This window comes from Hermetia illucens, chromosome 1 (assembly GCF_905115235.1).
Source record: "Hermetia illucens chromosome 1, iHerIll2.2.curated.20191125, whole genome shotgun sequence".
Taxonomy (NCBI): Eukaryota; Metazoa; Arthropoda; class Insecta; order Diptera; family Stratiomyidae; genus Hermetia; species Hermetia illucens.
In genome coordinates this window covers 1,521,097-1,541,488 of record NC_051849.1, presented here as the reverse complement: position 1 = coordinate 1,541,488, position 20,392 = coordinate 1,521,097, and the positions used below count along the sequence as shown (strand labels likewise).

General features: G+C 45.6%; 1 protein-coding gene across 3 annotated transcripts in view; it reads right to left on the bottom strand.

The window, feature by feature from the left end:
- LOC119661572 (rho GTPase-activating protein conundrum) overlaps positions 1–14,891 on the bottom strand; it is a 28,740-nt gene extending 13,849 nt beyond the window's left edge. The window contains exon 1 of one of the 3 annotated variants that reach the window (XM_038070970.1): positions 14,632–14,891. The gene's annotated coding sequence lies outside the window, so the exon portion shown is untranslated. Of the gene's footprint in view, positions 1–13,640; positions 13,865–14,288; positions 14,589–14,631 lie in introns of those variants that run through there. The other 2 variants (XM_038070971.1, XM_038070972.1) reach the window with 2 other exon arrangements.
- Between the last annotated feature and the right edge of the window lie 5,501 nt (positions 14,892–20,392).

The following is a 20,392-nucleotide window of genomic DNA, read 5'->3' as shown; positions in this document are numbered from 1 at the left end:
GTTGTTGATGTCGAATGGTCTTGAGAATGATTCTGATGCTTTTATCTGGCCTCGCACATTGGACAGGGTCAGCCTAGTCCGTCCTACCAATTTCGTCAGGATACCGAATTCTCTCATGGCCGTGTACAATTTTACCCTGGCTATTCTATCACAGGCGGCTTTAAAGTCAATGAATAGATGGTGCAACTGTTGTCCATATTCCAACAGTTTTTCCATCGCTTGCCGCCGAAAAAATCTGATCTGTTGCTGATTTGCCTAGAGTCAAGCCTCTTTGGTATGGGCCAATGATGTTCTGGGCCTATGGGGCTGTCCGGCCTTATAGATGGTACTCAGCAACGTGATACCTCTATAATTGCTGCACTGTGTGATATCTCCCTTTTTATGTATGAGACAGATAATGCCTCGTTGCCAATCGTCAGGCATTGATTCGCTATCCCATACCTTGAGCACAAGTTGATGAACCACTTGGTGTAACTGGTCGCTTCCATATTTAACCAATTCGGCTGTTATTCCATCGGCTCCTGGCGACTTATGATTTTTTAGCCGATGAAATGCACGGACTGTTTCTCCTATACTTGGTGGTGGTAGTATTTGTCCGTCGTCTTCAGTTGGCGGGACCTCCAACTCGCCGATGTTCAGGTTGCTCAGTAGTTCATCAAAGTACTCAATCCATCGCTCCAATATGCCCATTCTAACGGAAGTCGGATTTGTTGCTTTGTCTCGGCTTTGTTGCTTTGTAGCGGCTCTTCTCCAGGAAACCGGCCCCTGTCCATCGCATCTATTGTAACGCTGTTACATCAGGCCTATATTGGGACAGGGTATCGGCTAGCTGCTCAGCAGCATTCGGTCTGTACAGGAAAATGCGCAAATCGTTAAATCGTTAATCCGTTGTCGTTGCCGGGTTCGTCGTTGTAAGATCCAATCTATCCGAGGCTCCTTTCGTGGCTTCGTAACATCAGTTTTCCGTGTAGGGTTGTCAGCCCTACCCGCCCCCAATCTGGAGGACCAGTCGGTACATTTGGTCCTGTTTTTAGACGCGCATTCAGGTATTCCTAGTAATGCAGGTATTCCTAGTAATACAGGTATTCCTAGTAAGAAATGGACGTCACCTTTCTTTGTTTCATCTAGTGCAGAGAAAAACACGATTTGAGCAAACTCAAGGAATAAGGATGATTCTTGGAGAGACGAGATACGGAGTCATCGACTCGCCGTCTGAGAGCAAATGGATGTCAGATAAATGGAGGGATGAGCCATATATACTATAGTCTGTGGGCTTATTTTATGACGCTTAATGTTGTTTTCTACTGAAAGCCTCGTTTTATTCAGTTAGCAGCGGAGATATCCACAACGCACAACATATGGAGGTCCTTTTTTGAAAGTGGGATAATTCGGCCGCATGAATGCAAGGCATAGATCTCCACCTTTGGCAGATGTTTAGAATTTCCTTAGTCTCGTAATTTCGATTGCTTGAACCCGCTGCCAACTATGTGATCCTCACAGTTACTGTTTTGCTTATTCCAAGTAAAATATTATCAGAGAGTAACCATATGGTTTCAAAGCTGATAGTTCAGTTTGATGTTCCCAGCAAAAGTAGTCTGTTTCAGAAGTCAGTCCATGATGAATCCATAACGGGGGAAACAGAACATTCTAAGGGACACATTTCCAATACAGATTGGCATCAAACCAAATCCCCAATGGATCCAATACTACCCTTGACTTGTTAGCACTAATGAAAGGAACAAGTGGTTCCCGATATTTACAAGACCAATAAATAACACGAGCCAATAGAAAAAAGCAAGTCTTAATTATTTCAAATAATTTAATCGTTAGAAAGGATTACAGGAGCCTAAGTCTGCATCCACTTGATGTCGGACCGGACCAAATGAGGAGCGACTTTAGGGCTTAAGACAAAGACGGCTGTAAACCGTAAGGTTTCTTACCAAAGTTTGAGTGCTAAGCCCTGAACGAGGGGTCTGTAGACCAAAAAAGAAGGAGTAAGCTCCCTATTTGGTCCAGTCCGACATCAATTGGATGAAGACTTAGGACCCCGCAATCCTTAAAAAAAATACACATATTCAGCACTGGCCAAGCTTTGGTCCAAAATATGGGGGGATTTCGGCTCAATGTAACTCGTAGTCATGTTGTGTTCTGCAAATTATATAAAGGAGCACTTAACATCTGCGAACCGCTTCGTTCACGCTGCTCCCAGGACAGAGGTGAGGAAACGTCTAACGATTTTCCTCCGTTCTGGTAAGAAACCCTAAAGCCGTCTTCGCCTAATATATGTCCATAACAGATTTATTTAATTCTATTCCTATTGATTAGAAAACGAACGTGTCCCTTTGAATCCGTTTTAAGTGAACGTGACGTTCCGTTTTCCTTTATTGGTTGAATCCATACGAAGTCTAACTCATAAATTTTAAAGAAAATTACATGAAGCGTACCAAGGGGTGGTTCTGTAGCGCCACGACGCTCGAATCAAGTTCGTTTTTGGTTATTTCTGCTGCAAAGGTATGTCTTGCGAAAGGATAGATGCTGCAGGGACCTTCTGTACTCATAACTGACGTGACAGTAATGCTATGAGTTCGAAATGCCGGACTAGAACACGTTCAGCATCCACCTCACGAAATGGGTGGCCGGGTAATCGCGCGCTGCGATCCAAGAAAAACAAGTTCGCTGAGGAACGCGACAACGAGTCTCGAAGCGCAGCAACTCGTCGCCTAACAATATATGACCTCCTTAGCAAGCGCAATTCTCTGATAAAGGTCTCGGCCCTCCCCTTCGGCAGAAATAACCAACGCTCATGAAGACTTACGGCTACAGGCAAGTAGACATATATGTTGGCTTTGTAGCGCTTCATTTTAGCGGCAATCAATATTAGGAGCCAACTTTCCTTCTGACTGTGGATTCCTCTCTTAAGTCGTGAGGGAGAATTTCAACCTGCAGGAACACTAACGGCATACTATCAAATCCCTGTAGCTCCCGAAAAGACAGTGGTGCGCACATTTACTACCATTCGAGTTTACATGGATGACTTTTGGTTCAAGCAAAACAATACAAACCTTCCAGAGATCCATTCAGTCTGCACTACGAAGGTTCTGTTTCGTCTACATACATGATGTTTTAGTAGCCTCCTCCGCCGAGTTCGAGCATTTGGCACCTCTTGAATGCATTTTTCAACGCTTCTTTGGAATTTCTAGGCCATTTGGAAAAGTTGACAACGTACAACCCGACCTAGATAAGGTACAAGCAGCAAAGGCCCTAGAAGGTACCTAGGTATTGTAAACTACTATCATGGTTTCCTCGCCAAAGCCACTCACTACAATGCCTCTTGAACGCCTTCCTGTCTGGTTTTATCAAGGAATCGCAGGAGGTTTTGCGGTCTCCAGAGACCGTCTAGGCGTTTTAGATCCCCCCAGCGCTACACTTTTGACATTCCCTCAACAGGGTCCACAGCAAACTGAGTTCGTCGATGTCTCAGATATTGTAGTGTGTCTTGTTTTGTCTCGGATCTCAGAATCAACATCAGAGCCGCAGTTGATTTTTCGGTAATCGCTGCGGCCCAGAAGAGCTTCTAGTATACCTTTCTTTATCTGCTGCGGGAGGTCGGAGATCATGACCACATATTCCGACCGCTTCCTTATGGTGCTCAGTGCACAATCTTGGGTACCCCGGCATTCGGACAACGAACCGGACAGTTGAAAACAGATACTTTTAGCCGTCGAGAGAGGATTCTGTGCTTTGGTGTTCCAGACCAGGAAATGCAGTTTGAATCTGCTCTCATCTCCGAGCTATCGGCGAAGGTGAATATTGTACAATCAGGGAATAGGACTCTATTTAACAGTTTTAAAAAATCTCCACCAAAAATAGATGCAAACCTGAGCGTCGCAATGGAATTAGAAGACGATTCCAACGGTTACGAGTAAATATACCTTAGAACAGCTTCCTTAGAGCCAAAGACAGTGTTTGACAGAAAACTAAAGTTGTATTCAAAAACAGATAAAGTGGATGCTTCTATGGATGAATTCCGTTTTCATCGTAAATCTGGATGCGAAAAAATGTATCTTCAAAAATATAAATCTGATTGAAAAAATAAATACTTTGGACCTATTCCTATCTCATTGGCAGTCCAATGTAAATGCATTGCACCGTCCCAGGAAGCGTTTCCGAGTTTCACTTTTGCAAGTACATGGCCAATAATTCAATTTTGGATGTACCTCTTTGGCATACTGATTACATACATTTTTTCAAGTAATGCTTGGACGAAAGAACAACAAAACGCTTATTAAAAGTCTGGGCGGATTCCAACGCAACTTATGGACTTCGATAATTTATTGATCATTTCAAACCTGCACACGAAAATGTTGATTCTTTGTTCTCCACAAATGGAACAAGACGTGATTGCATATAAGAAAACGATTACCGATACTTCTAAAAATCTTACTGATTATCTCATTTTCAATTTGAAGACGCAAAAAAAAGTGTCTATCAAAAAACCGAGGCCTTATCACACATGACAATTGGAACTTCTAAGGAGATGAGAACTAAAAATGGCGACTCTCTAGAAGTAATCGAGATGAATCTGAACCTCTCCATTCTTAGTGCCGAAGCATAGTTTCAAAAAAGTAATTTCAGACATATTTTAGAATTCTAGTTGTCACTATCTTTTAACCAACCACTGACTATCTTTTAACCAATATTTCAAGACTGGTTAAACGAAAAGGAAAAGGCATGTCCTTTTTTTAATTAACGAAGACTTATTTCGAGAACCAGTTGTTCCAGTTCTTCCATGTAGTTAGTACCTTATAAACATTGGTAACTGATATATAGGCCCAAAGTAGAAAAGGGAATTTCTCAGCTAAAAAGGGATAGATTTAGATTAGGACTATTTTTCAAAATAACATAAGAGGCTCGTCAGAAAACCGTATACTCGTGGACGGACAGAGGAAAAACAGGGCCCGGGAAAAGGAAGACGAATGTTCAGGAAATCAACATATTCCCGAAAAAAAGGGCGTATCACTTGCTTTGAAGAAGGGGCCTAAAACCACGATAGGCGAGAAAATGGCGCCTAAAGTAATCAATATTTCAAAAGGTACACGATGGCTGGATTAAAGTTGAACCAAAAAAGCCAGTGTAAGGACCCAGAAGATATCACCTCCAAGGCAGAAATCTGCACTGCCTTAGCGGAGCAGTTCAAGCTGCACGACTTGCAGCAGGCATCCGTTGTAAGCCTTAGAAAGTCGTACGGAGCTACACAGCCAGAGACCATCCGGCTTCCAACAGAAGTAGCGCGCAAGCTGCTGGATATCGGGAAGGTCCGTATTAGATGGATAGTCTGTCGCCTTACAGAGCAAATTTCATTGAAGAGATGCTTCAAGTGTATGCAGAAGTGAAGTTGATCGGTCTGACCGATGCAGACGTTGTGGAGAAACAGCTCACATTGTTCGGGAATGCAACAAGGATCCGAAATGCATGTTATCTGATGAAAAGGAGGACCTGGGCAGCCGGCATATTGTCGGAAGCAACAAGTGTCCCGAATTAAAAAAGGCGCTAAATGCAGTGAGAAAATAAGGTTGATTGAAATCAACCTCAATCACTGTAGGGTCGCTCAAGGCCTGCTCTCGCAGACCACCCACGAATCAGAGGTCCAAGTCGTAATAATAAGCGAACTGTATGTATGTAGCCGATCCTATAGGTGGGGCGGATGCAAGAAGACGAACACAAAAAGTCATTGCCGGTGACTTCAAAGCGTGGGTCCCAGAATAGTGAAGTTTACTGGCGAATGCAAGAGGGAATCTTCTGAGTGTAATTACGCGGTATTTCTAGCGATTAAATTATTTGAAATAATCAAAACTTGCTTTTTCTATTCGCTAGTGTTATTTATTGGTCTTGCACTTGTTCTGATAGTTTACAAAATATCGGAATTTTGAAAACCAATAAATAACAATAGCGAATAGAAAAAACATACCTAACAAAGCCCTTAAGGTGGCCGCTAAGTCGGGGCCAGACATATTCGTAGAGTTGTTTGAAGCATGCTTGACAGATGGGGTCTTTCCCGAGACATGGAAAAAGCAAAGGTTCGTATTATTGCCTAAAACTACTCGTGGACTATCTTCCTACAGACCTACATGTGTATTGGACACTATGGAACAACAGATTGCTGCCGGCTGTAGAGAGTCTGGGAAGCTTATCGGACCGACAATTCGGCTTCCGTATGGCCAGATCAACCGTCGACGCCATCAAAGTGATTACTGGTTTAGCAGAAAATGGGATGCACGGAAGAGGTGGCTCTAGCAAGTATTGTCTTGTGCTTGATTCTTACCAATTTTTAGTGATAAGTACTGAAAATTCAAGAGATATTAACTTATTAAACTTTTTTGTCTGAATTACCCTAGAATAGAATAGAACCTAACGTAGGCAGACGCACATTATAAGTATTAAATCTATTCTAAAAATGCACCAACTTCTAAGATCGGGTGGGGGTCCTCATTTAGTTTTTCCGCCCCGGGCCTGCTGCGTACGTAACAGAGTTAGCGCCCAACGTGGGACCCGGAAGGTGGCATTCCCGCTATCTTTTGGGGTTTACACCCACCGAGCTTGATGCTATTAGAATCAGAACTTCATTCACTAGCAAATACTCTGATGCCTGAACGAACTTAGGAGGATTTTTTTCACCAAGTCAACCTTCTCTTGTAAGTTTGAGCTTGACTCTCAAAACAGGGCGGTTCAGTGGATTCCTCTGCATAACCGACTGAAACTATTGCCAAAGTGTCTGAATGGAGGATGAAGAAAGAAGTAGAATGGACCTTGTCCATTTACTTGTCCATGTGAAGCTCAAGAGTTTCATCTTTTAAATGTTTGCCAAGGAGTAAGCTCAAATTAATGATTCATCAAACAGTAAAGTTCAATGTCGCATTTTGTTGACTCTAGTTTAGACCATGCCTTTTCGATCGAATTAGTCGAAGTTGGGAGAATGGCCGCCTGTCACCCCATCCCTAGTCTGGGAGGGAATCAGGTCTGCGATTCCGATTAGATTCCTCACAAAACGTAGAGTTTCCCAACCCTTCCATTTTGCAATCATTATTAAAGCTTTGAGATGATTAACCTACCGGGCCGGCGGCTGGTAGTCGACTTTCTTGTTCATGGGAAAATCTTTTTCATTTGGGTGGGAAGGAGCATAAATACCGCGAACTTCGACGGTAAATTTGCTTTTTGTTGAATCTTTATCGTGAAATGCCTTTCAGGAAAGACCCTAACTCAATTAATACCGGACGTAACATTAACACAGAACGATCTTCTGCGCTCGTCCAGCAGATTGAGCGGGAGGAGAGCCGGGAACTAAGGTTCTCACCGGAGTACTGCACAGTTCCCATCATCGCGACCGTATTAAATGAGGACCGGCTGGATCCCCGATCATATCGAAATTCTTCTACTCCTCGAGCTGAGGCAACGAATTTGCCATCTGTGAGTTCGGGTGGGAGACCAAATATCGACCTGAACAGATACTCAAGAGGAGGTAATTACCCGGACGACCGCGTAAGTAAGATGGAGTCCGGATGTGGCCTGAAGTTTCGGAAGCCTCTGAATTGATGCCGATAGGCAGACTTCTGGATCAGGTGGCAATGCTGACGGAAGATACTCTTGGAGGGCAATTTCACCCCATGAATCGGCATTTCCACCTATTGTTAACAGGAACTGTACTAGAATAGTACAGGGGGGCGGCCTGGTCTGATTATGCTTCAGGTTAAAGTTGCATAATTAGGCAAGTCCTCACACGACCTCCGCGTGGTGGCCGCTGGAAACCGTATTCGGGCGGGCCAAGAGTGTGTAGGGCCGGGCTGGGAGTAGGCTCATCCAACTGACGAGGATCTGCTTGTCTGCTGGTCACGTGTTAGGGGCAAGTAGATCTGGTGGGGGGACGGACTGAAGCAACAGCCCGGGGATCGTCCTCCCTGCACCGGAGAAGGTGCTAATAGGACCCCAAGCCAAGGTGGAACAGCATACGCCGAGGGCTGCGTGGCCAATGGGGAGCTTGGTCTTTAGTATGCGAACTCTGAATACCTTGGGCACCTTCAGTTTCAAACAAGACCCTTACCCTGGTGGCCGGGCCAGCCAGGGTGGACATTCTTCCCGGACTACTCGTGGGACCAAGACATGGACTCAATTAATAAAAAAACCCAAAACGACGATAGAAGAGGAGGCGATGATGCCAGGCGCATCATCGGAGGACGAGCTGCTGGCCTCCAGCCAGGAGACAGTGGCCGTCGAGAGCAATACACTCGGTGCCAGCCGTAGCACCGTTATGCTGAAACCAACCGCAGGGACCTCCCGGAGCGAGGCGTCAGACGGACTAGTGGCTTCTAGCCTGGAACCCACTGCCGTCAGGCTGGGTGTAGCGAGTACCAGACATAGTACTCCTGACCCGAAGCCCTCAGCGTCGGGGGATCCCTCGAAAACGAAAACCGAAAAGAATCGCCGGAAACCGGCTAAGAAGCGAAGGTCCACGGGTGTCCTGCTCAAGAGTCAGTACCAGAAGGCCATGCAAATTCTCAGCAAGATTGCCAAGAATAAGGAGGCCGGTATTGTCGACGAGCGGGATGAAAAAGACCTCGCTAAATACCTGGCGATTGTTGATGAATACAACAGCAAGCGCCGGGCTGACGAGCAGAAGGCGAAGCCCATCGCTCTAAAACGCAACCGATCTCAAGACGAGGTCGAACAAGATAAAAAGCGGAGTAGAGTGGGCAAGAGCGCAGATAAATCTGCAGCACTCGAAGTGTGCCTCGGCTAATCTGCTCGTCTTCCTCTTAGAGGAAGACATCGACATCGCATTAATACAGGAGCCCTGGGTCGGAAGCGACCGAACCATCAAAGGGCTCCAAAGCTAATATTTTAATTTATTCCACAGCACAGGATACACTGATCAGGCTAAACCTAGAGCATGTATTCTTGCGAGGAAGAGTCTGCACGCTTTCCTGTGCCCGGACCTGAGTTCCAGTGACCTAGTTGTGGTCAAGCTGGAGCAGGTGGGGGCAGAGAACGTGTATATTTCCTCGGCGTACATGGCTCACGACCGATCAGCTCCGCCACAAGAACTACAACATCTAACGAACACCATAACACCAAAGAAAGCCAACCTGCTGATAGGCTGCGACGCAAATGCAAGGCATACGCTTTGGGGCAGCTCTGAAATCAACGAAAGAGGTGAGGCATTCTTTGATTTTATTATTACTTCAAATCTATCGGTGTGTAACAGGGGCAGTACACCAACCTTTCATTTCCCCTGCTCGGAGAACTGTGACGGTTGGGAGGAGGTCCTTGATATCACCCTAATAACCGACAACGGGATTCTTAGGGTGGAGGACTGGAGAGTGTCTGACCAGAGATCCTTCTCTGACCACAGTTGGATACTCTTCATTCTAGATCTCGCCGCAGAGGTCTCCAAGCCCTTTAGAGACCCCAGGAGGATCGACTGGAGAAAGTTTGGTCAGGTAATTAAGAACAAACTCTCCGGTGCGCAAATTGGTAGGATTGGCACAACAAACGAACTGGAGTCAAAGGTCGGGGCTCTGGAGAAGGCTTTTGATACCGCCTTCAAAGTCTCGTCCCGTGTTAAGTACAGCAAAAAGACCCTGCCACCGTGGTGGAACGAAGATCTCTCTAGTCTCAGGAAGCTGACCAGAGAAATCTTCAACATCTGCTACAGGCAAAAATACTGGCAGCCATACAAGGACTGCCTAAAGAAGTACAAGTCGGCCATCAGGACCGCCAAGAGGCGGTCTTGGCTAGACTATTGTCAGAACATTGAAAGCACTAGTGAATCCGCGAGGCTCAATAAGATTCTGTCCAAGGAACATAAGAGTCCATCCTTCCTTAAAAAGTCGGAAGGCTCCTGGACGGAATCTTCTAGTGAAACCTTGGAGCTGCTGGTGCAAACGCACTTTCCCTCCAGCGAGGAGGACTGTGAGTCAGAACCTCGCTTGGAGGGTTTGCGGCAACCCCAGCTTTGCGAGACTATCAAATCGGTAATTATCGGGGATAGGATCGGCTGGGCTATAAACAGCTTCTCCGCATACAAATCTCAGGCCCAGATGGCATAATGCCAGTCATGCTACAGAAGCAGCAGGAAAGGGTTGTGCCGTGGCTTGTTGAGATTTACCGGAGCTGCATCACTTTAGGATACGTACCGCAGTCCTGGAGGCGCGCACGGGTGGTTTTCATACCGAAAGCGGGCAGGCGAGGTCATCAGTCCGCGAAGGACTTTCGGCCAATCAGCCTGACCTCTTTCGTGCTGAAGACCCTAGAACGCGTCCTGGACATTCACTTAAGGACGATTATGGAGAGAACGCCTTTCTCTGAGTCCCAGCATGCCTACCTCAAAGGAAAATCCACAGAAACCGCCCTCCACGAGGTAATTGGCACGGTTGAGCGGTCGCTGCAGTACAAGCAGTATACCCTTGCTGCCTTTTCGGATATAGAAGGAGCTTTCAACAACGTCAGTACCAACGCCATCAAGGAAGCCTTGACCGGTGTTGGATTGGAGGGGTATCTCACGCATTGGATTATATCCATGCTGAGTACCAGGATAATCCAATCCGATCTGGGAGGCAACCACTTGACCAGAGCTGTGAACAGAGGCACGCCCCAGGGTGGTGCTATCTCACCGGTGCTCTGGTTAATAGTAATGGACAAAATTTTACGTACATTAGACAGCAGCGGGGTGAAGGTGGTGGTATCTGGGATGTTTCCGTCCATTATGAGCGACATCATGGAAGGAGCGTTGCGAAAGGTATGCCTATGGGCCGCAAGATGCGGACTCAGCATAAACCCAACCAAAACGCAGCTGATGCTATTCACCACCAAGACAAGGATACCTGAATTCCATCTACCACGGCTGAATGAACAAAGATTGGTTCTTTCCTCTAATGTGAAGTATCTGGGTGTAATCCTGGATCCTAAGCTAAATTGGAGGTTGAACATAGAACTGAGGGTTAAGAAGGCGTGTATAGCCTTCCATGCCTGTAAGAGAACCTTTGCCAAGAAACGGGGTCTCCGGCCGAGGATGTACACCGCTGTAGTGCGTCCGATCCTGACGTACGGATCTATTGAATGGTGGCAGGCTTTGAAGAACAAATAATAGGATTCAAAGAACCGCGTGTGCAGGTGCTACGGGGGCTCTGCAGTCTTGCCCGGCAGATGCTCTCAATGTACTTCTGCATCTCCTCCCCCTTGACCGCCACATCAAATATGTTGCAGCGTGCAGTTCCGTCAGACTACGTGAGTCCGGATGCTGGGCAGCGAAGTCCTACGGCCACAGCAACATTCTAGATGAAATACCTCACGAAATCTGGGCAACCCCCACGGACTATGTCACACGCAAGCTGAACTTCACGAGAAACTTTGCTGTGGACCTTCCAACCAGGGCAAAGTGGAAGACCGGCGGCGTGTTGCAAGACTATGACACGGTATTCTTTACGGACGGATCAAAAATGGCCTATGGAGTCGGCACGGGGGTTTTCTCGAATTCACACGGTGTATCCAAGTCGTATGGTCTCCCAGATTTCGCCAGTGTATTCCAGGCGGAAGTACTGGCGATATTGGAAGTCTGTCGATGGCTGGAGCGTGATTCGAGCCCCAAGCGTAACATAGCCATTCTGACCGACAGCCAAGCGGCCATCAAGGCCTTGTACTCAACGACGACATCTTCCCGGTTGGTGGGGCAGTGCAGAGACACGCTCAACCATCTGGGCGGCACGCTCAAGATAACTCTCCTCTGGGTTCCCGGGCATAGGAACATAGAGGGGAATGAGCGGGCTGACGGATTGGCCAGGCAAGGCTCTGCTCTTGGCAGTCCCTCGGGGAATACAGTCGGTGTTACGATGGCGGCTGTCGGCTGTCGAGTCTACTCGCACTACCTAGCAGCCGCGGGCCTGAGATGGCGAAGGCTTACAAGCTGTGCCAAATCAAGGAGAATTTGGTCCGCTTATAACATAGCCCGATCACGAGAGCTCCTGTGCCAGACGCGTTCAAATGCATTCAAGATTACGGCGGTCTGCACGGGGCACTGGCCCATAGGGGACCATGCCGCTAGGCTCGGCTTACCCTACAACCCGCATTGCCGAAGCTGCGGAGAAGGAAGGGAAACCCTCATGCACTTTCTCTGCGATTGCCCGGCTCTGGCTCGAGTCAGGCTGCGGACACTGGGTAAACCATTCTTTGGGGACCTTAGTGAGATTTCTGGCTGCAGGGTCGGAGAGTTGCTTTCCTTCGTGAATGCTACGGGCTGGCTCTGAAGATCCGAGCCAGCTGGACTCTGCTTCTCTGTTCCTATAACAACAGTCACGGTCTTAGGAGTTTGTGGCATCAAAACGGCGCACCAAAGCGCTAATTGGGCTCCTCGGAGCGGCCACTGATACCTACCTACCTACCCAACCTTTTAGGTTTGAGACGAGCAACCAATGGCGAAATAAATTAAGGCAACTTTTATCATCGTTGGGGGTGGGATTGACTCAGTTACGTACGCAACAGAGTTGGCGCCCAACGTGGGGCCACAGTTGTTGCGTACGTAGCAGGCATCTGACAGGCTTAGTCCGTCACTGCAGCGAGGACTGTTCAGTGTGGACATTGATTATTCCCTAGGCTACTTCACAATGGAAAAAAACAAGGAGAATTATTTAATACTTCCTTTCCCTTGAGGGACTGGTAATCTTTCGGAGAATAATAAAATTATACCATTACCAACTCAGGCCTTTACAACATCTAGCCCATTTTATGGGAGGCATTTAATAAGCCAACAGTTATTACAAATTTTCCGGCGATACGACAATTTGAAACATTCCCGCATGAGTCACATCTGAAAAATAAATATCGTCGTGTAAACATCAAACCAGTATGAAAGAGGTTTTGATATCTTTACGATACCTTAAGTTCCCTTTACTTCAGTTTGAAAACTGTTGATTCGTCGAAATACGAATATTCAGGCTAATTAACGATTTTCATATATTGACGAACTTGAGACGGCCTTGATTTCTTAAGTGGGCACAAACTAGATCAATAATTGAACCCGGAGCTATCTAATTTCCGTCGAAAACCCTGAGCACGATGAATCAAAATAATTACTCTGAAATTATGCATAACGAAAAAATCTTTGGGATCTTAAAATTGCTGTAAATTCACTTTCAAGACGTTCAGCGAAGATATAATCCAATTTCAAAAGTATCTAAGAATGGTAATTATTCCCTGAGGAGATCAGTAACATATGGTTTCTGGCAGAGTGCATTGTTTGAATACATAAACAGCGACATTGATAGTAACAGAGGTCAATGCAAACCTTTGTATCTGATTAGGCAAGGATACCGGAAAGTGGATCTGCCTCATCCCTTGGAAGCTTACCCAAGTTCGAAAATCAAATGTTACCCTGGAGATCTGCGAAACAGGGTTCGATTTGCTTCCCAGATAGGGTTGAAGAGCGTCAATGCGAAATTTAATTGCCAAGCATGAGTTGCAAATAAACGATTATTGCGCTCACATGTTAGCCTCAAATAAGTGATAATGCAATTAGCGAAAAGCGAAACTGGTCGTAAACCATATTTTTTCAAGGAGACTCTCGAGTGCGTCAGAGTGGAGCGCGGCACACGTACTTATGTAGTTCTTTGTTTTCGTTCCTGGAAGATAATCACTTGTTTTACCAGTAACCATTGACCGGCATATGTTGCTTTGAAAATAATCGCGATTCCAACGAACACAACTGGAAATTGTCTACTATCATTTCCGCTGACCCGAGCGGCTCCTCCTCCTGTTCAGCAACAAATATTGATCCGGCCCAAGCAGAAATTGTTCACTTCAATTTTCACTTGTAAATCACATTTTGCGCTGGCACACTTACGACGCATATTCAAGCGTTAATGTCGGAATGCATAATCGTTAATTTGCTTTCTTATAAAGTCATATCGTTATGGTTTGTGGCACATTGAATTTCTGATAAGGTCCCATGTTCTCTCCGCGACCACTTGCCCAACAAAAGCCTCTAAGTGCGTACCGCCGTCGCGCCCCGTACGTGAAGGAATTTGAATATTCGTAAGAGCCGCGAAACCATGGACTATTGATATTCGAATAATGAATCCATTAGAAAAAATCTTCAATAAAAAGTGGATGAAGCGCGCATGTATGTATCTCCGACTTAAGTCTGGGGTATTAAGCACTTGTGTAACGTGAATCACTAGCTAAGCGCGAGCTTATAGGCTTCAGGAAAAAGTGAAGATAAAACCAAACTGGAATAGCATACGCACCTACACATAAAGACCCGTAATCTTCTTCGGGTCTTGACTAATGACGGGATAATTAGCTGAAATGTGGTTATGGTCATTGGCTCCCATTATCCGATGCACCCGCACAAGAATGCGCCTAATTAGGGTTCGTATGCATTTGGAACGGCTTTGGCCAAACTTCCCAATCGGCGCCACTAGAAGTTGATGTAATGCAACCACGGATTTGCCACACTGCACCCATGCGCCACCCTCGAGCACTTTAGGCGGTCCAGTGAGAACCCACGAAATGACTTCACTTCGACCAACACTTTTTGTTTTCCTTCTTTCCAATTGACATACAAAAGAAATCACTGAAGAAAATTACCAATGGACAGGTATCGGAACGAGGTGTCCCCAGTACTGCAGGACCGCACGTCGACCTCGCTCTAAGGACTAGCAGGCGTTGCAGGAGAACGGCTTGATGAATTCTGACTATCGCACCACCTTCTTTGTACAGCGTTATATTACATATTTACAAAAATCACTAATTTCTTAGAATTATTCACAAAACGTCGCCGACCCAACTTGCAACCAGTTTCCGAATGAGACACATGAAAATGAAACCCAGTCTCAACCTCGAAGTCGCGCTGCTCGCGACTATGAAAACTAGTGACGTATCCGAGAGTGTTTACCTCAACAGGTATCAGCCACACTATCGCCAGGTAGAGTATCTTACTCGTACCTGTACTCGTATTCATTCATGGGTGTCCACACATGTATCTGCGCTCTCCGCGAGATACGCGCTGCGCCCGTTCACGGGGCTCCTCGTACAACAGCGTAGACAGGGGCCCAGTGGTTGGAATCTCAATGTTACTAACTTCCACACGGTGGCGGATTAGTTACTCAACGAAAGTGGATTAAGTTTAAGATAGTAGCCAGAACGTTAGCGACATCTTCTGGAAGTTGCGGGCAAGTTCAAGAGTACATGGAATTCGTTGGGGCCTCATAAAAGGAAGTGCAATAAAAGTACATTTCAGAAATGCTGGGATGACTATTACGAATATTCGAACATTTATAAGAAATAAAATAAGGTAGAGTTGGTAATATTCAGCAAGCCGTATGCATATCATCTCCGCTTTCGTATTGTATTCCAGACGTGGGACGGATGAAAATTTAAGAAAGAAGATTGGCCGCGTCACGCAATCATTTTTTGAAAATGCCTCAAATGATTTGTGAACTGATTTGTGAACATTATTTGAAACTAGCATCCACCCTATGATATCCCAATCAAAGAAATCCTCGAGGTACTGAAGCAGAAACTTGCGGTAACTTCGAATCGTATCCGTAGACAGTTTTCAATGAAGGACAGATAACATCTTGTTCTTTCAGAACCAACGGGTATTCCATAAAAATCTCACTAACTCAGATCGTGAAAGTAACTGTTACTTACGTAACACTGTGACCCCACGTTGGGCGCCAACTCTGTGACGATGGGAGTCCACCGTTACGGTCGCCAAACCTTTCAACCAACCAAACTTTCCTAGGTTTGCCAGTCGTGAACATCGCCTGCGTGAGATAATACAGTATATGGAACCGGACGGCACTTACTGGAGCTAATCCGAATGTTAGAAGTTCGGCGAGATATGGACCAGGGTTCTTGGTTCTCACATATAACCTCCCTGTCAAGACACAGAAATTTAACCACGTGCCTTGACTCAGCAGTAAACAAAACAAAACCTACCCGGGGTAAACTACTCTAATAGAGAGGTGAAGTCTCGGGACGGAGTGAGGATTTCAATCCCAATGGAGCTAAAATGCCTAAAGGCCTGATAAAGGACAAGACTAACTCACAAAAACCTAACGATTTAAACATTACATTTCCTCGGAATCCTCCATGGTCCATTGTCATTTTTTCTGACAGCCATCTCAATTTATCGCTCTATACGATTTTACTTTATATCGAAAATGATAAAGTATAATATCACATTATTATGACCCAAATATCACCAAACATTAGAATATTACTTAACATTACAACATCAGCACATCGCCGTGATGATATTACTCTTGTGATAGGTAATGTTTTGTAATATGATGTCACATAGGAATGAAACATTATCTAATTTCCTTAAATTTAGATGTACAACCTAGAAAACAATATGAAAGTAAGTTAATCTAAAGTTTTACATGATAGTCTTAAATTTGAACTAAACTGATGGTAATGACGTTGTGCTGTTCGTATGCCTCTGGAGGAAAACCAAAAACAAAAAACTCCAATCTATGTTGATATTCGGCGAAACGGTAGGTAGGAGGAGACAAAAACTGGTAGAAAGAGAATCAGTGGAGACATATATAAAACGGGAAATAGATAGAAAGGAAAACAGGATAGCAAGGGCTTTTTTTTAGGGTGGGGAGGGTGAATTGTGTGAATATATTGGATTCCCGCAACGGTATGTCGTCAGACTACCAACTAAACAGCTTCCAATCGTCAGAGAGCTAACCTGGAACCGTTTTCCAAATCACTTCGGGCTAACCTCCGAACTCTCCCGCCTTTTTTTAGTCAGAGGAATGGAACTGGAGGTTTCCTATTTTTATCCGGGAGTAGTCGACGCTGAGAGAAGATTCTTTCATCCAGCCAGTCGGTTAATTTTTTAGAAAACCTGCTGCATTTTACTGCACAGATTTTTGTTGATCTCGGAGAGGAGACGGTAGTCAGCGTCGCATCTGTTCCGTAACCGGTGAAATAATCATTTCCTTTGCTTCAGTGGTCTATTTCTGTCGCGGTCTAAGATGAGGTACCTGTACTTGTAATAACCAGGCTCTTTGTCGGGAGCATGCTAGTCAATTGTGGTTTCGAAGGCATCTTCTCATTGGAGTGAATGCGCGATTTGTCTTGGGGAGGACCCAGCGCACTGGATAAGTCGCGTTGAAAATCGATTCCAGGACGGGGGAGCAGGACGGGGGAGGGAGGGTAGAATTTGCTGTAAATGCATAGAGAACCTGAGGGCATGGTGAGTGAGACCTTCGAGGAGAGGATAGTACTCCCACGTTAATGATGTCTGCGCTAAGGAATGGGCCTGAGTGAAACCAATCGAAAAGAACTTTGCCGTTTTCGTAGTTAACTGATTTGTCCCAAATTACATGTCTGGCGTTGAAGTAACCGCCGAGAAGGAAAGCATCGAAACTGGTAGCGATTTCCCCAGAGTTCGGACAGAATGGGAGTGAGGTGGCGACCTGTACTGCCCGGGAAGTAGAGAGAGCCGACGGAATAAGGCGCGTGGTTTGACCACTGCTAACAGGCAGTTTGGTGCAAGTGCATCCGATGGGATTGTATTTCCTCTTAGTCCCGATCTAGCTAGGATGACTGTACCTCTGTCCGCGTGATTGCGGAGAGTAATGTAGGCTGTAACAAGTAGTTTTACTTTGGGAGCTTCGCTAACAAGAACGAAATTGAGGTGAGTTTCCTCTAGTAGCTTGTGAACAGTGACATATCGTTTTATATGAGCCTGTTTGTGTTGAGTATGAACACCTTCATTTTGATTGTCTAGTAATTAGAAAAGGAATTTTAAGTACGCCTCAAGTTTATCTTCAGTGTGAAATCGGCGGTAGTTGAGATAGAAGTCAGAGATTCTGTTCCAGAGGGATGAGAATGACATGTTGAAAAAAAACCCATGATGAAGCCCTTGGGAATGGAAGAATGTAGGGCGATAAAGAGCTAAGGATTTTGGGTCTTTCTTGAACCCAGGCGGAATAGCGACGTTTGCTTTTGTACTCGATAGCAAAACGGAATATGTCCAATACAACAGCGATCCACCGTACACATTTAACTGCCTTAAATCGTTTTCCCGAGCGGAAAACCACTTCGCCTTTTTACAAGTTTCAACATAAAAAAAACTTCCACGTCCCGGCACACACCGCCCTTGCGAACCCTCCTTACCCTCTTCTCTTCCTCTTTTTTTTTTCAAAAAACCAATTCTCCAGCCATGTAGCGCGGCAAAGCAGAGCAGGGCACCACCCGGACAAATTTCCCTTCTGCGGCCGAAGTCCCAAAATTCAAATTTGAACTCTCGAAGTTTTTTATTTCAAATTGGAATATTTGAACCTCAGAAGCGGCCAGGAAAATTATATCGGCGTAGCATAACCACCATTTAGATCACACAGAAAACTTCTGGAGAAGTATTTGGAGCGAAGCCAGCCGTTGCAATTTAGAAACATCCTGGCTCCCATACGTTATGCGTTCATGCGAGGCCCTCCCCCTGAAGTCGACGTAGAAGCAGTACTTGAAAAGACAGGTAATTGGAAGGCGCCAGGAGCTGCTAAGATTTACAACATCTGCTTGAGGCGGTTCAAGAATACTCATACGGTATTGATAAATCATTTTAATCAAATGATTGTCGATCTGAAATTAGTTCCACAATTTTTCGCCAACGGGATGCCTTTCAAAATATCGATCAATTGCTTATCTTCCTACCATCTAAAAGGTCTTCATTTCAGTTCTGTCCGCGAACTTCGGAAAACATCTTGATGTTCATAAATTAATAGCTGTGGAGTAAAACGATGTGCAAAAGGCCGGTCAAAGGCCATTCTTATTAAGCCGAACGAAGGGAGATCTTTCGCAGAAGTTCTGCTAGAGAAGTCGGTAACAACACTCTTTCTCGGTACTCTCGCTTCTCAGCGAACAGTACCGAGATAGGAGCTCACCATAGCAGTATCCCGATATATCTGGCACAGCGGTCATCTGGGTGAGAGGCATGGTTAACTTGCGAATGCGGGCGCATGGTCAAGGGGACGGTTTCGTTTGGGTTGTCTGTGCGGAAGTGGCGTTTTTTAACGTTTACGTCACACCAAACGAATCTGTATAAGCATGACACAAGCGGAATGGACTCGCCACCTTGGAAGACGAGATTAGAAACAAACGGAGTATTGTAGTCGAAGTAGACTTTAATCCTAGAGCCCTAGAGTGAGGCATGCCTCAATCTTTCTCGAAGCACAGATTTTGGTAGCAGTTCGACATTCCAACACCCTGGTTGCGAAGGTATTATCACTGATTTATCTTTTACTGCGGGGTCCTTGGTGTCAGCGGTCCAACGATGAAAGGTACTGGAAGATTTTATGGCCAGTGATCATCAGTATATTTTGTTCGAAGTGACAAATGTTTCTTTCCAATGTTCTGCCGTCCGACAAACATCTACCGAGTGAAACATGGGGAAAATGGACATGGCAAAATTTGCCGAAGCTCTCTTAAGAGGGGTTAATCAGCGGCAAGATCCAGGCGTAGACAGGAGAACTGCAACTGAATCACTAGTTCATTTAAGAATGAGCCTTATTACCGCAGCTTGCAATGCATCGGCTCCTCGTTTACTGGTGGACGGCTGAAATTGCAACCCTAAGAAGCAATCGCCTCAAACTTCGGTGGATTGCTGAGCTCGCAAAAGCCCAAAACGAGTTGATGCTTAGAGCCGCAAAGTATAAAAATGGGAAAAAATAACTCCGCCACAAAATCAAGAGGCAAAAGGCACCCTGTTGGTACGAGCTAATCAATGACGTATACAGAGAGCCATGGGCCTCCGAGTATAAGCTGGTTTCAAAATAACGCAACGAAAATGGACGAAATCGTGCAGGCCGTTTTTCCTGTCCACCCCATCTGAACAGACGCTGTCAACAAAGGAATGTCCACTCTTCACTTCAATGGAACTAGAGGAGACGGACAAAAAAGCACCAAGATCGGACGGTATTCCCACGAAGTGTTAATACTCGTATGTAAATACAAACCGGACTAGCTACTCGGCGTATTCAACGCGTGTTTGACAGCGAGTGTTTTTGCCTCCCGCTGGAAGGTTGCAAAGGGGACCTCAAGGTGCCGTCAGCGTATCGTCCGCTCAATATGTTGGACACAGCGGGGAAGCTGCTTGAGAAACTCATCAATCCACGACTGACTGACACATTATGTGCTGCGGGAGACTACTCACCAACACAATATGACTTTAGATCGGGGCGATTTACAATTGATGCCATTGAGGAGGTGGTCCAAACGGAAAAACTGGCTAAGGCACACAGTCACCACTGTCGGCGAGTGGTGCTCCTTATGACCCTCAACGTAAGAAATGTCTTTAATTTTGAGCGGTGATGCGACATGCTTGAGGCAC